Raw genomic sequence first — 24561 nt, forward strand, 5'->3', positions numbered from 1 at the left:
TTACTACCCGTTTCTCCATGGTAATGGGGTACCCCTGATGCTTTCCAACTCTCTGAGGGTCATTCAAGGCTGGTATCTATCCACCTTATTAGCTTCTGTCACATCCACCAAGAGCCTCTCCTCTAATCCACAGATGGATACTGGATAGTGGGAATAGTCCAGCAAGTCGCTGGCAAGGGCAGCACCAAGGACAGCACCCACCCACAGCTCTCTAAGTGGTGGTACAAGGAGGCCAAGGAGGAGAGGAAGAGAGCAGAAGAGGCAGAGAAGCACCTGGAAGAGGCGCCAAGAGAGGCAGGTGCTGAGCTGGAGGAAATATACATGACTGAGCCGGCTGTACTCATCCAATTCATGGGAAGGATCTCCCCGGCAGGGTGCCTCTGCAGAAACTGCTTCCCAGGACCCACAAAGTCTTCTTCTGTGTTTCCAAGTTGTCTGTTAAGGCTGCTCCCAGGAATGCTTTTGGGTAGAGTCGATTCCCTTAGCAATCAGAACCCCTATTGAGCAATTTACCTAAAAGTCTCCCTTTAGAGAACCTCAATTAACAATTTTCTTCCAGGGCTGGGCCAGGCCAAAAGCCAAGAGCCAGAAGATTCTTCCAGGTCTCTCACATGTGCATGGAGGGGCCCAAGCATTTGGGCCATCTTTTGCTGCTTTTCCCAGTGAATCTACGGTAGATTCACTTCCAATTCTGCTCCCTACTAATATGCGTGGGGAAGTAATGGAAGATGACCTAAGTATTTGGGCCCTTGCACTCGCATGGGAGACCCACATGAAGCTCCTGGATCCTGGCTTTGGCCTGGCCCAGCCACAGCTGTTGTGGCCATTTGGGGCAGGAGTAAAGTAGTGGATGGAAGATCTCTCTATCTCTCCTTCTCTCTCTCTGTAACTCTGTCTTTCAAATAAATAAAATAAATCTTAAAAAAAATCCTTAACTGGGGCCTGTGTTGTCACAGCAGACAAAGGCTCCACCTGCAATGCTGGCATTCCATATGGGCACTGATTGAGTCCTGGCTGCACCCTTCCTGAACCAGCTCTCAGCTAATGTACCTAGAAAAGCAGCAAAAGATGTCCCAGATGTTTGGGTCCCTCCATCCATCTGGGACACCCAAATTAATTTCCTGGCTTCTGGCTTCAGCCTGGCCCAGCCCTGGAAAAAAAATTGTCACAGCTGGTAAAGTCTCTGCCTGCAATGCTGGCATTTCATGTGGGCACTGGTTGAGTCCTGGCTGCTCCCCTTCTGCTCCAGATCACTGCTAATGGGAAAAGCAACTTTGGACTATTCCCACTATCCAGTATCCATCTGTGGACTAGGGGAGAGGCTCTTGTGGATGTGACAGAAGCTAATAAGGTGAATAGATACCAGGCCTTGAATGACACTAAGAGAGTTGGAAAGCATCAGGGGTACTCCATTATCATGGAGAAACGAGTAACAGAGTAAAGTTGCTTTTGTCATTGCACATGTCATGACCATGGGCCCATCCATATCACAATGTGAGTAGGGGTGGTGCTGGATCCTCCTTATTTCCTCACTTTCAGCACTATTAGGCATTGAGCAATCAGGGATTTCAGACTCTCCAAAAACCCTTCAACTCAGCGTCAGCATGCACCTGGGCTGTTGGGAGATTGACATGTTGAAGACACAGGGTTCAAAATCAGACTTCATGGAGCTACTCCTTAACTCTATAAAGGTCTATCCACCACCTTGAGAACAACTGGGAGTCTAGGAGTTACAGGACAGAGGCCCATGCCTGTTTGAATTGAAAGGGGTCACCAGTAGGAGGCCTTGTCTGTGTGCTCCTCACTGGAAGAGTGAACAGAATGGACCACATGGAGGGCTCATGGGGGAACTTTTAGGTCCATTCTGAAGCAACCAGATCATTTTCATATCATTTTGACACAAGATTTCCCAGGGAACAAGACGTCTTCTGGTCCCTGAGGTGGAAAGAGAAACACTCTCTAGTACTAAGAGAGAAAAAACCTGCCATCCCAGAATATTATATCCTGCAAAGCTCTCATTTGTGAATGAAGGTGAAATGAAGACCTTTCATAGCAAACAGAAATTGAAAGAATTTGTCACCACTCGTCCAGCCCTGCAAAAGATGTTTAAAGATATGTAACACACAGAAACACAGAAACACAGCCATCAATATGAAAGAAGGTAAGAGAAGAAAACCTCCCAGTAAAAGATCACAGGAAATTCAAAGCATATATTAGAAACATCTTTGGGAAAATGGCAGGGCAAAGTTACTGCTTATCAATAGTCACATTGAATGTTAATGGCCTCAACTCTCCAGTTAAAAGACACAGACTAGCTGAATGGATTAAGAAAGAAAACCCATCTATTTATTGCTTACAAGAAACACATATTTCAAACAAAGATGCATGCAGACGGAAAGTGAAAGGATGGAAAAAGATATTCCATGCGAACAGAAACCAAAAAAGAGCTGGTGTAGCCATATTAATATCAGACAAAATAAACTTTAACACAAAAACCATTAAGAGAGACAAAGAGGAGCACTATATAATGATTAAGGGATCAATTCAACAGGAAGATGTAACTATTATAAATGTATATGCACCTAATTACAGGGCACTGGTTTATTTAAAATATATGTTAAGGGACTTAAAGGGAGACCTAGACTCCAATACAATAGTATTGGGGGACTTCAATACTCCACTTTCAGGCCAGCGCCGTAGCTCAATAGGCTAATCCTCCACCTAGCAGCACCGGCACACCAGGTTCTAGTCCCGGTCGGAGCGCCGGATTCTTTCCCAGTTGCCCCTCTTCCAGGCCAGCTCTCTGCTGTGGCCCAGGAAGGCAGTGGATGGCCCAAGTGCTTGGGCCCTGCACCCCATGGGAGACCAGGAGAAGCACCTGGCTCCTGCCTTCGGATCAGCGCAGTGCACCAGCCGCAGCACACCAGCCGGGGCAGCCATTGGAGGGTGAACCAATGGCAAAAGGAAGACCTTTCTCTCTGTCTCTCTCTCTCTCACTATCCACTCTGCCTGTCAAAAAAGAAAAATACTCCACTTTCAGAAATAGACAGTACAATCAGACAGACGATCAACAAGGAAACAGCAGATTTAATCATCACTATAGCCCAAATGGATCCAACAGATATCTACAGAACTTATTATCCTACACTTAAAGAATTTTCATTCTTCTCAGCAGTACATGGAACCTACTCTAGCATTGACCACATACAAGGCCATAAAGCAAGTCTCAGAAAATTCAAAAGAATTAGAATCATACCATGCAGCTTCTCAGCCACAGTGCAATGAAGCTGGAAATTAGCAACTCAGGAATCCCTAGAGCATATGCACACACATGGAGATTGAACAACATGCTCCTGAATGAACACTGGGTCATAGAAGAAATCAGAAGAGAAATCAAAAACTTTCTGGAAGTAAATGAGGATAACAACACAACATATCAAAACTTATGAGATACAGCAAAAGCAGTGTTAAGAGGAAAGTTTACAGCAACAGCTGCCTACATCAAGAAATTGGAAAGGCACCAAATAAATGAGCACTCAATGCATCTCAAGGATCTAGAAAAACTGCAGCAAACCTGACCCAAAACTAGTAGGAGAAGAGAAATAATTAAAATCAGAGAAGAAATAAACAGAATTGAATCCAAAAAAATTACAAAAGATCAGCTAAACGAGGAGCTAGTTTTTTGAAAAAATAAACAAAATTGACACACCATTGGCCCAACTAACTAAAAAAGAAAAGACCCAAATCAATAAAAATCAGAGATGAAAAAGGGAATGTAACAACAGACACCACAGAAATAAAAAGAATCATAAGGAATTACTACAAAGAGGCTCCACCTACTCCACTCCGGGAACGGGCACTGTGGGCTGCACACCGGCTGCTTGCAGTGATTGGCCCACTTGGGCGGCCTCCTGCCCGGGCTGCGGCCCAAGCTAGCCCACCATGGAGGCGGGGGACGGCCCTGCCACTGCCGCCGCCGCCTGCTACCAGCCAGCCGGCCCTCCGCGGGATGCCTGTGTCTACAGCAGCTGCTACTGTGAAGAAAATATTTGGAAGCTCTGTGAACACATCAAGAACCATGACCAGTACCCTTTGGAAGAGTGTTATGCTGTCTTCATATCTAAAGAGAGAAAGATGATACCTATTTGGAAACAACAGGCAAGATGCGGGAACGGACCTGTGATCTGGGATTACCACGTTGTTTTGCTCCATGTTTCAAGTGGAGGACAGAGCTTCATCTATGATCTGGATACTGTCTTGCCCTCTCCCTGTCCCTCTGACACTTACGTAGAAGATGCCTTTAAGTCTGATGACGACATTCACCCACAGTTCAGGAGGAAATTTAGAGTGATCCGTGCAGATTCATATCTGAAGAACTTTGCTTCCAACCGATCGCACATGAAAGACTCCAGTGGGAACTGGAGGGAGCCGTCCCCGCCTTATCCCTGCATTGAGACTGGAGATTCCAAAATGAACCTGAATGATTTTATCAGTATGGACCCTAAGTTGGGATGGGGCACTGTCTACACACTATCTGAATTTGCACATCGGTTTGGCAGTAAAAGCTACTGAGCTTGACATCAGGACGTGGAACTGTGGAAAAATTTAGGACCTGAACAAGCCATCCCTCCACGTAGGACAATGAACATTATGGTACAGTTGGCCTGAAATTATGTTTTTCCTCTCTTAATTCAATTGAGTGGAAATACAAATGAACACAAGTATAAACACACTAAGTAAAAAAAAAAATTTTTTTTTTGCTGTGTCAAGTTGAAACTTGATTTAGTGTGTAATTGCTAAGAAATTCCTGTGGCTCACTTGTAAGGTGTATGATGACTTCCGCCAGTGATTGCTGCTGTTGGGTGTGGACTGAGCCCTGGATCCTCCCTTGTGTTCTGGATGTCTGCAGTGTCTCTCCAGCTACACTGGAAGCTCCTGGGGGGCAGAGCCATGGAGCCTTGCTCTGTGAAGCTCTGATGCTCATGTGAGGTGCCCATGAAACATTTTCTTGTGACCATGCTGCTGCTTTTAAAAGGGATAATGTTGTGAGCTAAGTCAGCAATAAATATTAGTCTTCCTGGGCTGTGATGTTACAAAGAATAAAAAAAAAGAAATTACTACAAAGATTTGTATGCCAGCAAACAGGAAAATCTATGAGAAATAGACAGATTCCTGGACACTTACAACCTACGTAAACTGAACCATGAAGACATAGAAAACCTAAACAGACCCATAACTGAGGCATAAATTGAATCAGTAATAAAGGTCCTCCCAACAAAGAAAAGCCCAGGACCAGATGGATTCACTGCTGAATACTACCAGAAATTTACAGAAGAACTAACTTCAATTCTTCTCAAACTATTCAGAACAATCAAAAAAGAGGGAATCCTCCCAAGTTCTTTCTATGAAGCAAGCATCACCTTGATCCCTAAGCCTGAAAAAGATAGAGCATTGAAAGAAAATCACATACCAATATCCCTGATAAACATAGACGCAAAAATTCTCAATAAAATTCTGGCCGGCCGGCGCCACGGCTCACTAGGCTAATTCTCCACCTTGCGGCGCCGGCACACCAGATTCTAGTCCCGGTTGGGGCGCCAGATTCTGTCCTGGTTGCCCCTCTTCCAGGCCAGCTCTCTGCTGTGGCCTGGGAGTGCAGTGGAGGATGGCCCAAGTCCTTGGGCCCTGCACCCCAGGGGAGACCAGGATAAGTACCTGGCTCCTGCCATCAGATCAGTGCAGTGCGCCAGCCGCAGCGCGCCAGCCGTGGCGGCCACTGAAGGGTGAACCAATGGCAAAGGAAGACCTTTCTCTCTGTCTCTCTCTCTCTCACTGTCCACTCTGCCTGTCAAAAAATTTAAAAACAAAAATTCTGGCCAATAGAATGCAACAACACATCAGAAAGATCATCCACCCAGACCAAGTGGGATTTATCCCTGGTATGCAGGTATGGTTCAATGTTTGCAAATCAATCATTGTGACACACCACATTAACAGACTGCAGAAGAAAAACCATATGATTATCTCAATAGATGCAGAGAAAGCATTTGATAAAATACAACACCCTTTCACGATGAAAACTCTAAGCAAATTGGGTATAGAAGGAACATTCCTAAATACAATCAAAGCAATTTATGAAAAATCCATGGCCAGCATCCTATTTAATGGGGAAAGGCTGGAAGCATTTCCACTGAGATCTGGTACCAGACAGGGATGCCCACTCTCACCACTGCTATTCAATATAGTTCTGGAAGTTTTAGCCAGAGCCATTAGGCAAGAAAATGAAATTAAAGGGATACAAATTAGGAAGAAGTCAAACTATCCCTCTTTGCAGATGATATGATTATTTATGGGGTCCAAAGAACTCTACTAAGAGACTACTGGAACTCATCGAAGAGTTTGGCAAAGTAGTAGGATATAAAATCAATGCACAAAAATCAACACAACTTGTTGTTGTTGTTGTTGTTTTGACAGGCAGAGTGGACAGTGAGAGAGAGAGACAGAGAGAAAGGTCTTCCTTTGCCGTTGGTTCACCCTCCAATGGCTGCCGCGGCTGGTGCACAGCCGCTGGCACACCGCACTGATCCGATGGCAGGAGCCAGGTACTTATCCTGGTCTCCCATGGGGTGCAGGGCCCAAGCACTTGGGCCATCCTCCACTGCACTCCCTGGCCACAGCAGAGAGCTGGCCTGGAAGAGGGGCAACCGGGACAGAATCTGGCACCCCGACTGGGACTAGAACCCGGTGTGCCAGCGCCGCAAGGCAGAGGATTAGCCTAGTAAGCCGCGGCGCCAAAAATCTATGCACAAAAATCAACAGCACTTGTATATACAGTCAATGCCACAGCTGAGAAAGAACTTCTTTTTTTTTTTTTTTTTTTTTTGACAGGCAGAGTGGACAGAGAGAGAGACAGAGAGAGAAAGGTCTTCCTTTGCCGTTGGTTCACCCTCCAATGGCCGCCGCTGCAGCCGGCGCACCGCGCTGATCCGATGGCAGGAGCCAGGATCCAGGTGCTTTTCCTGGTCTCCCATGGGGTGCAGGGCCCAAGCACCTGGGCCATCCTCCACTGCACTCCCTGGCCATAGCAGAGAGCTGGCCTGGAAGAGGGGCAACCGGGACAGAATCCGGCGCCCCGACCGGGACTAGAACCCGGTGTGCCGGCGCCGCAAGGTGGAGGATTAGCCTATTGAGCCACGGCGCCGGCCGAGAAAGAACTTCTAAGATCAATCCCATTCACAATAGCTACAAAAACAATCAAATACCTTGGAATAAACTTAACCAAGGACGTTAAAGATCTCTACGATGAAAATTATAAAATCTTAAAGAAAGAAATAGAAGAGGATACCAAAAAATGGAAGAATCTTCCATGCTCATGGATTGGAAGAATCAGTATCATCAAAATGTCCATTCTCCCAAAAGCAATTTATAGATTCAATGCAATACCAATCAAAATACCAAAGACATTCTTCTCAGATCTAGAAAAAATGCTGAAATTCATATGGAGACAAAGGAGACCTTGAATAGCTAAAGCAATCTTGTACAACAAAAACAAAGACGGAGGCATCACAATACCAGATTTCAGGACATACTACAGGGCAGTTGTTATCAAAACAGCATGGTACTGGTACAGAAACAGATGGATAGACCAATGGAACAGAATAGAAACACTAAAAATCAATCCAAACATCTACAGCCAACTTATATTTGATCAAGGATCCAAAACCAATCCTTGGAGTAAGGACAGTCTATTCAATAAATGGTGCTGGGAAAACTGGATTTTCATGTGCAGAATCATGAAGCAAGACCCCCACCTTTCACTTTACACAAAAATCCACTCAACATGGATTAAAGACTTAAATCTACGACCTGACACCATCAAATTATTAGAGAGCATTGGAGAAACCCTGCAAGATATTGGCACCGGCAAAGACTTTTTGGAAAAGACCCTGGAAGCACAGGCAGTCAAAGCCAAAAAAAAATGGGATTGAATCAAATTGAGAAGAAACAGTCCTGAAAGTGAAGAGGCAACTGACAGAATGGGAAAAACTATTTGCAAACTATGCAACAGATAAAGGGCTGATAACCAGAATCTACAAAGAAATCAAGAAACTCCACAAAAACAAAACAAACAACCCACTTAAGAGATGGGCCAGGGACCTCAGTAGACATTTTTCAAAAGAGGACATCCAAATGGCCAACAGGCACATGAAAAAATGTTCAGGATCACTAGCAATCAGGGAAATGCAAATCAAAACCACAATGAGGTTTCACCTCACCCTGGTTAGAATGGCTCACATACAGAAATCTACCAACAACAGATGCTGGTGAGGATGTGAGGAAAAAGTAACACTAACCCACTGTTGGTGGGAATGCAAACTGGTAAAGCCACTATGGAAGTCAGTCTGGAGATTATTCAGAAACCTGAATATAACCCTACCATACAACCCAGCCATCCCATTCCTTGGAATTTACCCAAAGGAAATTAAATTGGCAAATAAAAAAGCTGTCTGCACCTTAATGTTTATTGCAGCTCAATTCACAATAGCTAAGACCTGGAATCAACCCAAATGCCCATCAACAGTAGACTGGATAAAGAAATTACGGGATATGTACTCTATAGAATACTATATACAGCAGTAAAAAAAAAAATGAAATCCAGTCATTTGCAACAAAATGGAGGAATCTGGAAAACATTATGGTGAGTGAAATAAGCCAGTCCCAAAGGGACAAAGATCATATGTTCTCCCTGATCAGTGACAACTAACCGAGCACCAAAAAGGAAACCTGTGAATTGAAATGGACACTATGAGAAACAATGACTTGATCAGCCCTTGTCCTGACTGCTGAGGAACAACGTACTATTTTATTCCTTTTAGTGTTTTTTTGTTCTACTTAATACCATTGGTTGAAATCTTTAATCAACGCACAATTATTCTTAGGTGTTTAAATTTACCTGAAAAGTGATACCAGTTAAATATAAGAGTGGGAATAAGAGAGGGAGGATATGTAAAGTTAAAGATATGTAAATCAAAGATCTCTGTGAGTGAGATCACAGCGGAAAGAATGGGCCATCAAAGAAGGAGGTACCTTTCTCTGAAAGGAGGAGAGAACTTCCACTTTGACTATGGCCATGTCTAAATAAGATCAGAGTTGGCGAACTCATGAAGCGTGCATAGCCTTGGCAGCTCATGACAAGAGCCTTGGGTGATTACTGACATCATAAATAAGAGTGTCAATTGTTAACAACAGGAGTTGCTGTGCACTTACTCCCCATGTAGGATCTCTGTCCTTAATGTGTTCTACTATGTGATTAGCGGTAAAACTACTGCTAAACCAATACTCTATACTTTGTGTTTCTGAGTGGGTGCAAACTGTTGAAATCTTTACTTAGTATATACTAAATTGATCTTCTGTATATAAAGATAATTTAAAATAAATCTTGGCCGGCACCACGGCTCAATAGGCTAACCCTCCACCTACGGCGCCAGCACACCGGGTTCTAGTCCCAGTTGGGGCACCAGATTCTGTCCCAGTTGCCCCTCTTCCAGTCCAGCTCTCTGCTGTGGCCCGGGAGTGCAGTGGAGGATGGCCCAAGTCCTTGAGCCCTGCACCCGCATGGGAGACCAGGAGAAGCACCTGGCTCCTGCCTTCATATCAGCACGGTGCACCAGCCGCGGCAGCCACTGGAGGGTGAACCAACGGAAAAAGGAAGACCTTTCTCTCTATCTCTCTCTCTCTCTCACTCTCCACTCTGCCTGTCAAAAAAAAAATGAATCTTGATATGAAAGGGATGGGAGAGGGAGAGGGAAATGGAATGGTTGAGGGTGGGAGGGTGGTTATGGGGGTATAAGCTGCTATAATCCAAAAGTTGTACTTTGGAAATTTCTATTTATTAAATAAAAGTAAAAAAAAAGGAAACAAAATAAGTTTTAGGCCTAAATGTTTGCTTGCATTTGTAACAGATAGGAAAGAGAATTTATATGGCAGCAATGGGTGTCTTGTTAGGTATCAGACACTCAGGGCACATGGCCCCTGCAAGAAAATCTTGGCAGCCAGGCTATTGATCAGGGCCAGCCAGGGTGTTCATGGAGAAGGTACAGCTCCATCCAACGGGCACCGAACTGGACACCTGGATGAGAATGGGAGTCCTGGTTGGTTCTGGGCTCAGCTTGGAGCTGGCTCTGCCATGGATACTAGCAGAGATGGTTGGCTTCACAGAGTCACTGTGCCAAGCTAGGCCCAGACATAGTGGCAAGGAGCCCCCTGAGCCAGAGACTGATCCCAGGCCACGGGACCTCAAGCACATCTCTGTCTAAGGCCCCCTCAGGCTATGCGGTGGCTCATGGAGCATCAACTCCCAGCTGGCAGCAGCAACAGGACACACCTAGGCGCTAGAAAGTCCAGCTGGGGCCAAGTTCAGAGCCAGGTGCTTTTGTGACACCCCCGCACCCCACCCACCACAGCTGCCAGGCAACCTCCTTCGTGACACACCCTGGCATTGTCACTGCCTCTGATGCCACCTCATAAGCCCTCAGCTCAGCAGTTTTCAGTAAGTTGAATGCCGTAGGAGCGGAGGGGTCGAGCTCTTCCATCCTGCCACTTGCAAACTCACACACTTCACTGTGATGGGAAATTGTCTCCCCAAATTCTCGTGCTTCAGGAACCGTTGTGTGGTTTCGGAGCCATGCCGCACTGGCCCACCCGACTGGGTGGACCACACTCCACCTGCGCCGCCACCCACTCCCACTTGGGAGTGTAGGAAGTGGGGCAGGGACCTCGAGCACGCTGGCTCTGGCTCCAGGCCCAGCAGTAGGAGGTGGTGGCCCCTGTCCATAAAAGGGCACAAGGACAGGCGCCATGTGAACAAAAGAGTCCAGGCCAATCGGCATCTGGACCGCCAGGAAGGAAGTCTGATGCTCAATGTCCTGCCTTCCATTAAAGAGGAAGAGGAGGAGGAGGTGCAGTCCTGTGACTCTTCGCTTCTAGGCTCCTGGGAAAACCAAGAGAGGACTGAAGAACAGGGCTGGAAAAGGCAGAGCAAGGAGGAGGAGGAAGAGCTGGAGGAAAGAATGTCCCGGGAAGACCAAAGAGCCTGTCACACCTTCAAGAGAAGTCCTGGGCCTCTGGAGGGAAACCACCAGTCCCTACCACCTGATGATCGAGAGGCCCAGGGCTGTCTCCAGAAGCCAGACCTTGCCATACAACACTCTCATCCCAAATCCCGTCCTGCCGTCCGCCTAGCCTGGGCCTGGACAGATGGGGAGGTGCTGACAGAGACTTGTCCTGCCCAACCTGACTATGTGTCAATGGTGGAAGAGATAATCCAGGAGAATCCTGATCTTCAGGCGTGAAGTTGCAGCGCTAATGAAAACCAGCATCCGGCATGAGCTGCACCTGCCTCTTGCAGGTCGTCACTGGGCCTGGAAGTCTCACCACACTGAAGCTGCCACCTCCGCTGGTGGACTCCTGTGGGAGCGCAATAAACCCACATGAGTTTCCCCCAGCTCCTACTGCCTCTTACAGCTAATGAGGGAAAGCTTTGGGACTCAGTGTCCAAATATATTATTTCTGAGGGATGGAACAGACACAATGGGAGCCTGCAGTGCCTCACTACCTGCCCTTCTTCCTCCTCACCTGAGGCAGAGACAGCTTCCTGTCTTTGTCCACACACACTCTGCAGGTCTTAGCTGCTGTAACCACAACTGGCTTGGCGACCTGCCTGCTCTTCCTTCAACCCTGTATGTACGCCATACCACATGCTGGTGAGAGCACAGCGCACTTGCCCCTAAGTCTCCTCCTCCACCGTCCCTGCTGACTCTTCCTCTATTGAGGTCCATTGTCGGTGTAGAGTCTTTGCCTTCATACCCAGTGGCAGCACCTCACATTTCTGATCTTCCCCACCACACTGGCCTGACACACTCTGCTTTCAGCATCTCTCTTACAGAAAGGAAGCCTTGACATCCACGTGTGCCGACGCCCTTCTCCCCTTTCCTTGCCCACTCTTGCATCAGGCCCTTCTCCCAAGCTTTCTAGTGCAATGGAGCCATGTTACCCCTTATGATTATCCCTGATATCACTGATGTATCCAGCACTTCTGAACCACTAATTTCTTCTGTCATAGCCAATGAATCTGAATCCTTGAACTTATAGCCTACTTCTTTTAACTTTTATTTAATAAATATAAATTTCCAAAGTACAACTTTTGGATTATAGTGGCTTCTCCCACCATAACCTCCCTCCCACCTGCAACCATCCCATCTCCCACTCCCTCTCCCATTCCATTCTTCATCAAGATTCATTTTAAATTGTCTTTATATACAGAAGATCAATTTAGTATATACTAAGTAAAGATTTCAACAGTTTGCACCCACTCAGAAACACAAAGTATAGAGTATTGGTTTAGCAGTAGTTTTACCGCTAATCACATAGTAGAACACATTAAGGACAGAGATCCTACATGGGGAGTAAGTGCACAGCAACTCCTGTTGTTAACAATTGACACTCTTATTTATGATGTCAGTAATCACCCAAGGCTCTTGTCATGAGCTGCCAAGGCTATGCACACTTCATGAGTTCGCCAACTCTGAACTTAGACAAGCTCATAGTCAAAGTGGAAGTACTCTCCTCACTTCAGAGAAAGGTACCTCCTTCTTTGATGGCCCGTTCTTTCCACTGCAATATCACTCACAGAGATCTTTCATTTAGATCATTAAAAGAATTTAGAATTAAAAGTTACGACAACCAATATATGAGTCTGCAGGAGCACAGTGTAGTTAAATTCTGAGGTCCTGATGATGTCCAGGAGGAAGTAAAAGCATGAATTTACATTAGATTTTGCTAAGTCAAGAATGGCTGTTATGCCGGCGCTGCGGCTCAATAGGCTAATCCTCCACCTTGCGGCGCCGGCACACCAGGTTCAAGTCCTGGTGGGGCGCCAGATTCTGTCCCAGTTGCCCCTCTTCCAGGCCAGCTCTCTGCTATGGCCCGGGAGTGCAGTGGAGGATGGCCCAAGTGCTTGGGCCCTGCACCCGCATGGGAGACCAGGAGAAGCACCTGGCTCCTGCCATCGGATCAGCACAGTGTACCAGCCGTAGCACGCCGGCCACGGTGGCCATTGGAGGGTGAACCAACGGCAAAGGAAGACCTTTCTCTCTCTCTCTCTCTCTCTCACTGTCCACTCTGCCTGTTTAAAAAAAAAAAAAAAAAAGAATGGCTGTTGTAATCTCTGGTACAACCACTAGAAGAAGAAACTATGAATGTATATCAGCCAGCACCACGGCTCACTAGGCTAATCCTCCACCTGTAGCACCAGTACTCCGGGTTCTAGTCCCAGTTGGGGCATCGGTTCTGTCCCGGCTGCTCCTCTTCCAGTCCAGATCTCTGCTGTGGCTTGGGAAGGCAGTGGAAGATGGCCCAAGTCCTTGGGCCCTGCACCCACATGGGAGACCAGAAGTGTCGCTCCCCCTCTTCGTGGAGGAGCAACACAGGACCCTGCGCTGTTCTTTCCTCTGCTCGGCCCTCCCCGGGTTTGCTGCTGGTTCTTCCCGGGTTGGCTACTATCCCTTCCACCTCCATGGAAGGGCAGTTCCCCCTGGCCGCATTCCCCACTTCCGCAGGGGAGCGGCACACCGCCGGCCGGTTCTCTCGGGGGCTGCACGGGTTCCCTTAGATGTTCCCCATAGATGTTCCTGGTGCATGCCGTCTCTCTCCTCCTTTATAGTCCTCCTCCGCCAATCCCAACTCGGCTGCCCACACGCCGAGTACGCTGCTCTCCAATCAGGAGCAAGTCCTACAATTTATTAGTTGAACTGGAGGCAGCTGTGCAGAAGCTGTTTACTTCTCTCCCAGCGCCATATTGTGGGAGAGCAGATGCATAGAATAAGTCTTAATTCGAGTAACTTAGTCTAGTCCGGATTGCTCCCCACAGATCCCCCTTTCTTTTTATTTTTTAGCGTTGATACGTGCCTGTCTTCGGTGTCCCGCGGCACACACTCTGCTCTACTTGCTAGAGTTGCCACAGGCTCTTACAAGTCCTATCAGGCAAACCGAATCCGGGTCCTCTCTTCGCCATGTTGTGAGGAGGTTTTTAGGCGCTGATACGTGCCTGTGTTCGGTGCCCTGCAGCGCATGCTCTGCTCTGCCTGCAGGGGACTTACAAGACCTATCAGGCAAACCGAATCCAAGCCTTCTCATTGCCTTATTGTGGGGGAGACTTATTAGTGTTGGTTCGTGCCTATCTTCGGTGACCTGCAGCTCATACTCTGGTCGAGCTGCTTGCTGGCGCTTACCGCCTTAAATCAGGCAGACCGAATCCAAGCCTCCTAATTGTTGCATTGTGGGGAAGCTTTACTGATGTTAATTCGTGCCTGTCTTCGGTGACCTGCGGCGCATAAGCTGCTAGCCGCCCAGGTGCTCATCGCCTCACTAATCGGGCAGACCGAATCCAAGCTCTCACATTGCAGTGTTGTAGGGAGGCCTTTATTTCTCTATTTCTCTATCTCCGGGCATTCCTATTTCTCCCATTTTACTTCTATCTTCCAGCATTCCTATTTCTCTCACTTTACTTCTAAAACTTCTGTTTCTCTTATCCCCGCAGCTTCCCGGCGCCTCGCCCTGCCGGCAGCTTCACGGCTCCGCGCGGCTTTCCGGCTTTGCGCGCTCCGCGGTCTCCACGCCCTTCGCGTCTGCACCACGGCCTACGCCAGCGTTCCCTATCTATTCACGCCCCGTGCTCTCTCTGCACGCGGCGGCTTCCGCGAGTAACACAGCGTAGCTTACGTGTCCGCCACTAGCATTCAATCTAAGTTCCCCGGGCTAGCCTGGCGAATTCAACCCAGCGTACGTCTCCGCCCCATGATTTGGCTTCCCGTCCTTTGCTCCCCGGGCTAATCAGACGGATCCCAATCTGGCTCACGTTTCAGCTTCTGGTTTCAACTTTTCGCCCCCTATTCCCGGGCTAACTTGGGAACCCCAAAGTGGCTTTCGTATCCGCCTCGGCCTGCCCCCCGCGGCTTCAATTTCCCTAACATTTTTCTCTACCCGGTATGTTTCCCCAAGCTTTCCTCCAACAATATTCCTCCCTCATTTCTCCTGGCCTCTCCCCACAGTCCACGTCCGAGTCTGTTTGTTCTAGCTTTCACTTTCACTTTCGACCTTAGAGATTTCTCCCAGCTTCCCCCCGTAGTCCGTATCTGAGTCTATGCCTAGGCTTTCAATAGCTTCTTCCGGCACCCTTTTCGTCCGGCTTTTCCCTAGGCTGTTTGCTAGTCTCTCTCTCCGGTATTTTCCCTAGGCTGTTTGCTAGTCTCTCTCTCTGATATTTTCCCAGTTCTTCCCGTTTCTTCCCTCCTAAGTTTCCTATCCGTCCTAGGTTTCCTATCCGAGTCAGGTTTCCTATCCGAGCTAGGTTTCCTATCCGAGTCACGGCACCATTATGTCGCTCCCCCTCTTCGTGGAGGAACGACACTAAACCCTGCCTAGGCTTCATATCCGAGTCACGGCACCATTATGTCGCTCCCCCTCTTCGTGGAGGAGCAACACAGGACCCTGCGCTGTTCTTTCGTCTGCTCGGCCCTCCCCGGGTTTGCTGCTGGTTCTTCCCGGGTTGGCTACTATCCCTTCCACCTCCGTGGAAGGGCAGTTCCCCCTGGCCGCATTCCCCACTTCCGCAGGGGAGCGGCACACCGCCGGCCGGTTCTCTCGGGGGCTGCACGGGTTCCCTTAGATGTTCCCCATAGATGTTCCTGGTGCATGCCGTCTCTCTCCTCCTTTATAGTCCTCCTCGCCAATCCCAACTCGGCTGCCCACACGCCGAGTACGCTGCTCTCCAATCAGGAGCAAGTCCTACAATTTATTAGTTGAACTGGAGGCAGCTGTGCGGAAGCTGTTTACTTCTCTCCCAGCGCCATATTGTGGGAGAGCAGATGCATAGAATAAGTCTTAATTCGAGTAACTTAGTCTAGTCCGGATTGCTCCCCACAAGAAGGAAGCACCTAGCTCCTGGCTTCAGATCAGCGCAGCGCGCCAGCCATATCGGGCATTTGAGGGGTGAACCAGCGGAAGGAAGACCGTTCTCTCTCTCTCTCACTAACTCTGCCTGTCAAAAAAAAACAGAATGTATATCAACACCACTAATACAAGAGGAATAATAGAGTAATACAAAACAATCTATCCAAACAGAAACAAACAAAAAAAACGAAGACAGTTATTCTTAAGTGTTAAAATTTAACTGAAATGTGATCCCTGTTAAATGTAAGAGTGGGAATAAGAGAAGGAAGAGATGTACAATTTGGGACATGCTCAAGCTGACCTGCCCCAAATGGTAGAGTTAGAAACATACCAGGGGATTCCAATTCAATCCCATCAAGGTGGCATGTACCAATGCCATCTCACTAGTCCCAGTGATCAATTTCAGTTCACAATTGATCATAATGAAAGGACTAAGAGTCAAAGGGATCACATAAACAAGTCTAGTGCCTGCTAATACTAACTGATAGAATAAATAAAGGGGAGAGCGATCCAACATGGGAAGCGAGATACACAGCAGACTCATAGAATGGCAGATGTCTTAAACAGCACTTTGGCCTCAGAATCAGCCCTAAAGGCATTCGGATCCAACTGAAAAGCCCATGAGAGTATTTCAGGCATGGAAAGCCAAGACACTCTGGAAAAAAAAAAAAAAACTAAATAAAAGATCTCTGTGAGTGAGATCCCAGTGGAAAGAACAGGTCTTCAAAGAAGGAGGTACCTTTCTCTGAAGGGAGGAAAGAACTTCCACTTTGACCATGGCCTCGTCTAAATAAGATAAGAGTCGGAGAACTCAAAAGGCTTCCATAGCCTTGGAAACTCATGACTGGAGCAGAGGGAGATTACTGATGCCATAAACAAGAGTGTCAATTTGTAAAGTCAACAACAGGAGTCACTGTGCACTTACTCCTCATGTAGGATCTCTGTCCTTAATGTGCTGTACATTGAGATTTAATGCTATAACGAGTACTCAAACAGTATTTTTCACTTTGTGTTTCTATGTGGGTGCAAACTGTTGAAATATTTACTTAATGTACACTAAACTAATCTTCTGTATATATAGAAAATTGAAAATGAATCTTGATGTGAATGGAAGGGGAGAGAGAGCGGGAAAGGGGAGGGTTGCGGGTGAGAGGGAAGTCATGCGGGGGGGGGAGCCAATGTAGTCCATAAGCTGTACTTTGGAAATCTATATTCATTCAATAAAAGTTAAAAAAAATGAAGAAATTAACAAAGATGAAAAGGAACAAATAAAAAAAATACTAAGCCTGTAATTTAAAGTAATTTGAAGCATGTTATCACAAAAATTGGAAGGAAAAAAGAGAGAAAGGAGCAGGGAGAGAGGGAAGTATCCTAACATTCTTAGAACTGTAGCTTTGAAATATATGACAATGGTCTCAATCACTTCATGAGTTTACCATAACCTTCATAACAAAACCTGACAAGAACACTTAAAATAAAGAACATTTACAGGCTAATTTCTCTTCCTCATACAAAAGTCAAACTCATAAAGTATTAGCAGAACACAAATTTTAAAAAGAAATATGCATGAAAACCATGTTGAGTCTATTCTACAAATGTATGTTTGCATTAAACTTCAAGTATGTTAGGCATTACATTTACTGAGCTCCCAATTCTTAATTTCCTTACAATAAGAATAAGATGACCTATTACATTACAACAAACTTAACAATTTAAATGAAGTAGTACATTATCATCATTAGGTACAGTGTTAAAAGTTGAGTATGGATTTTGTTATTTCAGCAATCAGACAAAAAGAAGTATAGCTAAAAAGTTAACAGAGCCGGCGCCACGGCTCACTAGGCTAATCCTCCGCCTTGCGGCGCCACCACACCGGGTTCTAGTCCCGGTCGGGGCACCGGATTCTGTCCCGGTTGTCCCTCTTCCAGGCCAGCTCTCTGCTGTGGCCAGGGAATGCAGTGGAGGATGGTCCAAGTGCTTGGGCCCTGCACCCCATGGGAGACCAGGAGAAGTACCTGGCTCCTGCCATCGGATCAGCACAGTGCACTGGCCGCAGTGCGCTGGCCACATCGCGCTGGCCACGGTGGCCACTAGAGGGTGAACCAATGGCAAAGGAAGACCTTTCTCTCTGTCTCTCTTTCTCACTGTCCACTCTGCCTGTCAAAAAATAAAAAAAAGTTAATAGAAGAATTTAAATGAAATTCTGAAAAGTATCCTACCAACCCAAAAGAATGTAGGAAAGGAAGAATATTAGAAGAGAAGACAGACTATTCAAACTGAGAAGAATAAATTTTTATATCCAAATTCAAACATAAAACAAGCTATATCAAATGCAAATTAGATAAATACTCCAACAGAATATCAAAGATTGTCAGAATAGAAAAAGGCATTATCTCTAAGAGAAATACTTTAAATATAAGGTTAAAGATAGCTTGAAATAAAGGACTGAGGAAAAATATACCCTGCGAAAGAAGTCATGAGATATTGCAGTGGCTATCTTAATATCAGATAATGTACAACTCAAAGAGTATGACCAGAATAGGACATTTATTAATGACAAACTAATAATGAATCAGGAAACAACAATCATAAAGGTATATGACCCTAATAACAGAACTTTTGTATGTAATGAGAGCAAAATTGAGATTGAAAGGAGAAATAGACAAATTCACAACCATAGTAAGAAATTTAAATCCTTCTCTCTCCACAATCAATAGTAAAGACATAGAATAAAATGAACATTATGAATCACATTGAGCGGCTAATTGTTATTTACAGAAGACCATATCCAACAATTGCAGAATACAGTTCTTTCTAATGCAGAGAGCACATTCCATAAGATACTCATAGAATAATTCTCCCAGTTTTCAAAATGCCGAATTCTTTTTTTTTTTTTTAATTTTTTTTTTTTTTTTGACAGGCAGAGTGGACAGTGAGAGAGAGAGACAGAGAGAAAGGTCTTCCTTTTGCTGTTGGTTCACCCTCCAATGGCCGCCGCGGCCGGCGCGCTGCGGCCAGCGCACCGCGCTGATCCGATGGCAGGAGCCAGGAGCCAGGTGCTTTTCCTGGTCTCCCATGGGGTGCAGGGCCCAAGCACCTGGGCCATCCTCCACTGCACTCCCTGGCCACAGCAGAGGGCTGGCCTGGAAGAGGGGCAACCGGGACAGAATCCGGCGCCCCAACCGGGACTAGAACCCGGTGTGCCGGCGCCGCTAGGCGGAGGATTAGCCTAGTGAGCCGCGGCGCCGGCCTAAAATGCCGAATTCTTATGGAATATATTAACTACCAAGGAACTGGAAACCATTGCCAACAAGATATCTAGGGGGAAAAGGTAATTAATGCTAACCAAACATATTCTTGATAAATAATACAAACATTAGATCGGAAAACATTTTTGAATTATATGAAAATGAAAACAAAACATATCAAAACATGTGAGATAAAGTAATGTTTAGAAGGAATTTAACAGCACAAAAAGAAACAAATGATACAAGGTTATACCTGAATATGCTCAAATAGGAAGAGAAAAATACATCCAAAGTAAGAAGTAGAGAAATAATGGAGATAATTTCAGAAACCAGTGAAATGCCAAACAGAAAAACAAGAGAAAATTAACAAAGTGGAAAATAGTTGAAAAGATCCGGAGTGAATAAATCACAAGTTAGATTAATCATAGATAAAAACAGGCACAAACAGTTGCATTTAGAATGGAAAGGGATATCATACAAATTCTACAATCATTCAAAGAGCAAGGAAAGCCATAAGCGACTTTATACCAATCAAAAACTTAGATGAAATGGAGAAATTCTTTGAAAACTAAAATTTACCACTGTGAGAAATAGAGTATATGGCTAGCTTAATATCTGTTAAGGTAATTTAACTATGAAAACCTTTCCTTAAGGAAAACTGCAAGAAGAAATTAGTTAGCTAGTAAAGTCTATGAAATATTTAAGGATAAAATAATGCAATCTGCATGCACCTCTTTCATATAAGAAAGAAGGGGATACTTCCCAATTCATTTCATGTGGCTTATATAATCCTGATACACAACCCAAACACATTATAAGAAATTTATAGATGATTTTCAGTAATTAATATCCCAGTAAAATATTAAAATATAAGCCAAATGAATTCAGTAATGTAAAAAAAACTGTCTTATCTCAGTAACTCAAAATTGCTTTAACATTCAAAAAGCAATCAAAACAGGGATGGATATTTGGCACAAAGGGTTGAGATGCCTTTAAGAAGCCATGTCCTAATTTAGAGTGCCTACATCTAAATTCTAGTTTTGCAGCCAATCCCAGCTTCCTGTAATGCACACCCTGGCAGGAAGTAGGTGATGGCTCAAATGGTTCAGTCCCTGCCACCCACGTGGGACGACTGAAGTCCTGGCTCCTGGGCATTTGAGGAGTGAACTGGTGGACAGGAGTTCTTTCTGTGTCTTTCTACCTCTCAAATAAAAATAAATGATTTAAAAATCAACACACATCATAATACATTATTTGAATAAGGAGAAAATCATGTAGCCATCTCAAAAGATGCAGATGACTGATAACATTCAATACACATTCATCACAAAAAATTCTTGAAAATCTGGATGAGACAGAAAAATTCTGAATCTGATCAAAGAAACTTGAAAAGCCTTGAGCTAATATAGTTTAAAATATGGAATGATGTCCCCACTAAGCTCAGGAATGATATAAGAATGTCATTCTCTTTTTGTCTACTTAAATTGCACTGGAGGTCTACCTAATCAGTGGGGGAAAAAAATAAAAAAGCATAAAGAAAAGTAGTAAAACTGCCCCTTTTTGTAGATAAGATGATTGCTTACATAGAAAACCATAAAGCACCTATGACTAGACTTGATAGGTGAAAAATTCATAAACTCAGCAATACATGAGGTACATATGCAGAAGTAAAATTTATTTTGACACACTACCAGCAAAAATTGGGAAATGAAATGAAAACAATTATCAAATTAGTAGTTAAAATGATTTGAACATAGTTTGTGGTAAGCCTATTTGCTGAGAGAAAGTAAAGATCCATAGATCTTTACTGTGCTCACACTGTGGCACACAAGTTTGAACTGTAGCCTGCAACACAGGCATCCCATGTGGCTGCGGTTTTGAGCCCCAGCTGCTCCACCTCTGATTCAGCTCCCTACTAAGGCACCAGGGAAAGCAGCAGAAGAAAGCCTGAGTGCTTGGGTCCCCAAGACTCACATGGGAAACTCAGGTGGAATTCTGGGTTCCTGGTTGCATCCTGGCCTGGCCGTTGGCACCATATAGAGGATGAACCAGGTGGAAGATCTTTCTATGTCCGTACATGCCTCTATGAATTCTGACTTTCAAATACATAAGATAATCTTTTCTTTTCTTTTTTTTTTTTTTTTTTTTTTTTTGCCAGACCAAAGGGCATTTTATTTCGAAGCATGAAGGCTGTTTGCTGTTCCACCGATGCACCTGGATCTAATCTGAAAATGCAAACTGAACTTAACACGGAAAGAAAACGGAAAAGAGGCACAAGGGCTTAGAGGCCAGCAAGCCTCAAGGCACTGCTACCCTTTCTGTCAGCCCTGGAGCCTCACTCAGCTTCAAGCTCAATTCACAGGTCAAGATGGTGGCTCCCAGGAGACACACACAGCCTGTTACCTTCCTGGGGCCAGGGGGCCATCTCCACCTAACGTCCTCAGAAGGGCCTGACCACTGGGCGAACTCCTTTGTCTCCTCCATGAACTCAGAGAAGAAGCAAGTGGGGAGAGACTGTGGCAGAGAGGGGAGAGGGGAGGGGAGCAACTCCCTCCTGGCCCTGCTGACAGACCTAGGCCTGGCGGGGAGGGGGAGGAGGACCACCTGCCTGGCCGTGTGGAGCCCATAGCAGGCAGCTTGTGTGCCAGCTGCCCCCACCTCTTCCTCTTACTTGCTCGTAAAGCACAGGCACTATGGCCACTTCTTGAAGCTCTTGTGGTCATAGGTCCACGTCTGGTTGGCCTTGAATTTCATCACAGAGGTGGGCTCTTGCTGCAGCTGCTGCTCAGGGTGCTGCCATCCTGCTGGGGAGTGGGGGTGAGGGCGAGTTGGGGCACAGGGGCATCAGGCGCACTGAAGGGTGAGAGGGCGGCACGGGAAGCTGGGACAAGGCCACTCAGTCCTGGGGCCAGTGGTCCTTCTGACTCAGTGCTGGAGGTGAGCAAGGGTCACTGCAGCCCAGGGTCCGGGAGGGAAGCGCCTTCTCTGCCTGGATGTCTGTCATCCTCCGTGGAACCTTCCCTCTGTTCTCCTCCACTCCTTCCTGCCACCACCACCAGGGGAGGAGCCAGGCTCGAGGCTTCTGCCATGTGGAGGCAGTTGTGAAGACCGCACTGACCCAGACCAGCGCTGCAGTGGCTTACATAAGAAAATCTTAAGAAAAATAAAGTTCTAGCACAAAAAAGGGGCGGGTGGGAAGGGGAAATAAGGTTCTATTAAATTGGAGGAATGTTCCATTTTCATGGATTGTTAAAAAGTCAATTCTTCCTAAACTGATCTAAAAAATCATTACAATTCAACAGAGTTGAATCCCAACCAAAATCCCAACAATTTTGTACAAGGATCTTCATAAACAGATTAAAACTTTATACAGAAAATGCAAAGGGACAAAAATACACAAGGGGAAAGAAACACACATACTGAGAAGTAGAAAATTCAAACTGAATGGTATAGATGGGGCCGGGGTTGTGCATACTTGGTAGTTACCACCTGTGATGCTGGCATCCTATATGGATGCCAGTTCAAGTCCCGGCTGCCCCACTTCTGATCCAACTCCCTGCTAATGTGCTTGAGAAAGCAGCAAAAGGTGGCCCAAGTGCTTGGGCCCCTGCACCCATGCAGAAGATCCAGAGGAAGCTCCTGGCTCTTGTCTTTTGACTGGTTCAGCCCCAAACAGTTGCAGGCATTTGGGGAGTGAACTAGAAGATGGAAGATCGATCTCTCTCTCTCTCTCTCTCTCTCTCTGTGTGTGTGTCTCTCTCTCTGCCTCTCCCCTCTCTATAATTCTGCCTTTCAAATTAAAGAAACAAACAGTGAATGGTATAGAAATGAAGATGAGAAGCAGACTCACACGTATTATATCACCTTATTTACAACAAAGGTAACATGAAAAATGATGGAAACAGATGGTCTTTTCAATAAAAGTTGCTAGGACAATTAAATTATCTATGGGAAAACAGGAATGATGTTGAGGTGGATTCGTTCTGAGAAAAGGAGTGTGGTGGGGGCAAGAGGCGCGGAGTCACCACACAGACCCCGGGAGTCTGGTGAAAGCGGGCCAGAGGCGAGTAGCCTGCAGACTCATTTATTTCAGTTGGTACAGCAGCTTATATAGCCAAGGCAGCCAATCCAGTCAAGGGCGGTTTATGCCCTAACCAATCACAGCCTGTTGCCAGGCAGTATCCAAAGCCATCCAATCACAGCCTGTTGATAGGCTTGCTCTATCCAGGTGGTTTCCCAGGGGGTTTCTGAAGCCACTCCTGAGTAACTGACAGTCGCTTGCCAGTGGCCATCTTGGCATGGCCTTCTCATTCCACCACATTTGGAGGCATGATTCTTGGCCATACCATTGTTGACCCCATTTCCACATGGTCTCCGTTCGCGGCTATGCCTGTCTTAGGTTGTCCCCCAGGGGATCTTACCCATCATTGACTAACCAGCGCTCAAAACCGGAGACCACAGGAGTGCTTGCTCAGATGGGGGTAGGAACAAGGAACAATAGTACTCAGGAAAGGCATGACCACACACAGGCTGTGGGCCGTTTGAGTGGCTGACCAGAGCTGGTGGGGTATAAAACAGTAACGGATGTGGCTATGGGCAGTGTCTCAGGGTAGGATGATAGGGCAGGTGCATCTGCTAACAAGGCAGACTCTCAGTCTTGTTCAGCTGGTCTGGTTCACTGTCAGTTGCAGGCTTGACGTTTCTGGCTGGTACCCATATGGGCTGTCCCATATTCTCTGGAAAGACACAAGATTATCCTCGGCCCTTGGTTAGCAGAAGCCTTTTTACAGGCGTTGGAATCCAGGGCCTGAATTTTGGATCCACTCTGACATTAACAGCAAACATACAGGTGGGATGGAGTCTAGCGGCTGCCCTGAGAGCCTGGGGTGCCTGGGGACTGCCACAAATGTGGAGATCCTCACTGGATGCGGATGGGATGACCTCTCATGGGTTATTGTCTCATTTTTGCACACACACATACATAAATTCCATTTTCCCATGAACATTCTGAATTACCCTCATATTAATAATTTTTTTTTTTTTTTGACAGGCAGAGTGGACAGTGAGAGAGAGAGACAGGGCTTCCCTGTCTCTTTTGCTGTTGGTTCACCCCCCAATGGCTGCTGCGGCCGGCGAACCGCACTGATCTGAAGCCAAGAGCCAGGTGCTTCTCCTGGTCTCCTATGTGGGTGCAGGGTCCAAGGACTTGGGCCATCCTCCACTGCATTCCTGGGCCACAGCAGAGAGCTGGACTGCAAGAGGAGCAACCAGGACAGAATCCAGCGCCCCAACCAGGATTAGAACC

General features: G+C 46.1%; 1 protein-coding gene and 1 pseudogene across 14 annotated transcripts in view; one reads left to right on the top strand and one right to left on the bottom strand.

Moving 5' to 3' along the window:
* LOC108177122 (uncharacterized) overlaps nt 1-24561 on the bottom strand; it is a 197054-nt gene that overhangs the window by 163981 nt on the left and 8512 nt on the right. The window lies entirely within an intron of this gene.
* Nucleotides 3801-5539, top strand: LOC138847700 (protein N-terminal glutamine amidohydrolase pseudogene; annotated as a pseudogene). Its single transcript, XR_016214161.1, has one exon. The product of XR_016214161.1 is annotated as a protein N-terminal glutamine amidohydrolase pseudogene (transcript).

The sequence above is a fragment of the Oryctolagus cuniculus genome, chromosome 10, assembly GCF_051225735.1.
Source record: "Oryctolagus cuniculus isolate XC-2025 breed Fujian yellow rabbit chromosome 10, ASM5122573v1, whole genome shotgun sequence".
Classification (NCBI taxonomy): Eukaryota; Metazoa; Chordata; class Mammalia; order Lagomorpha; family Leporidae; genus Oryctolagus; species Oryctolagus cuniculus.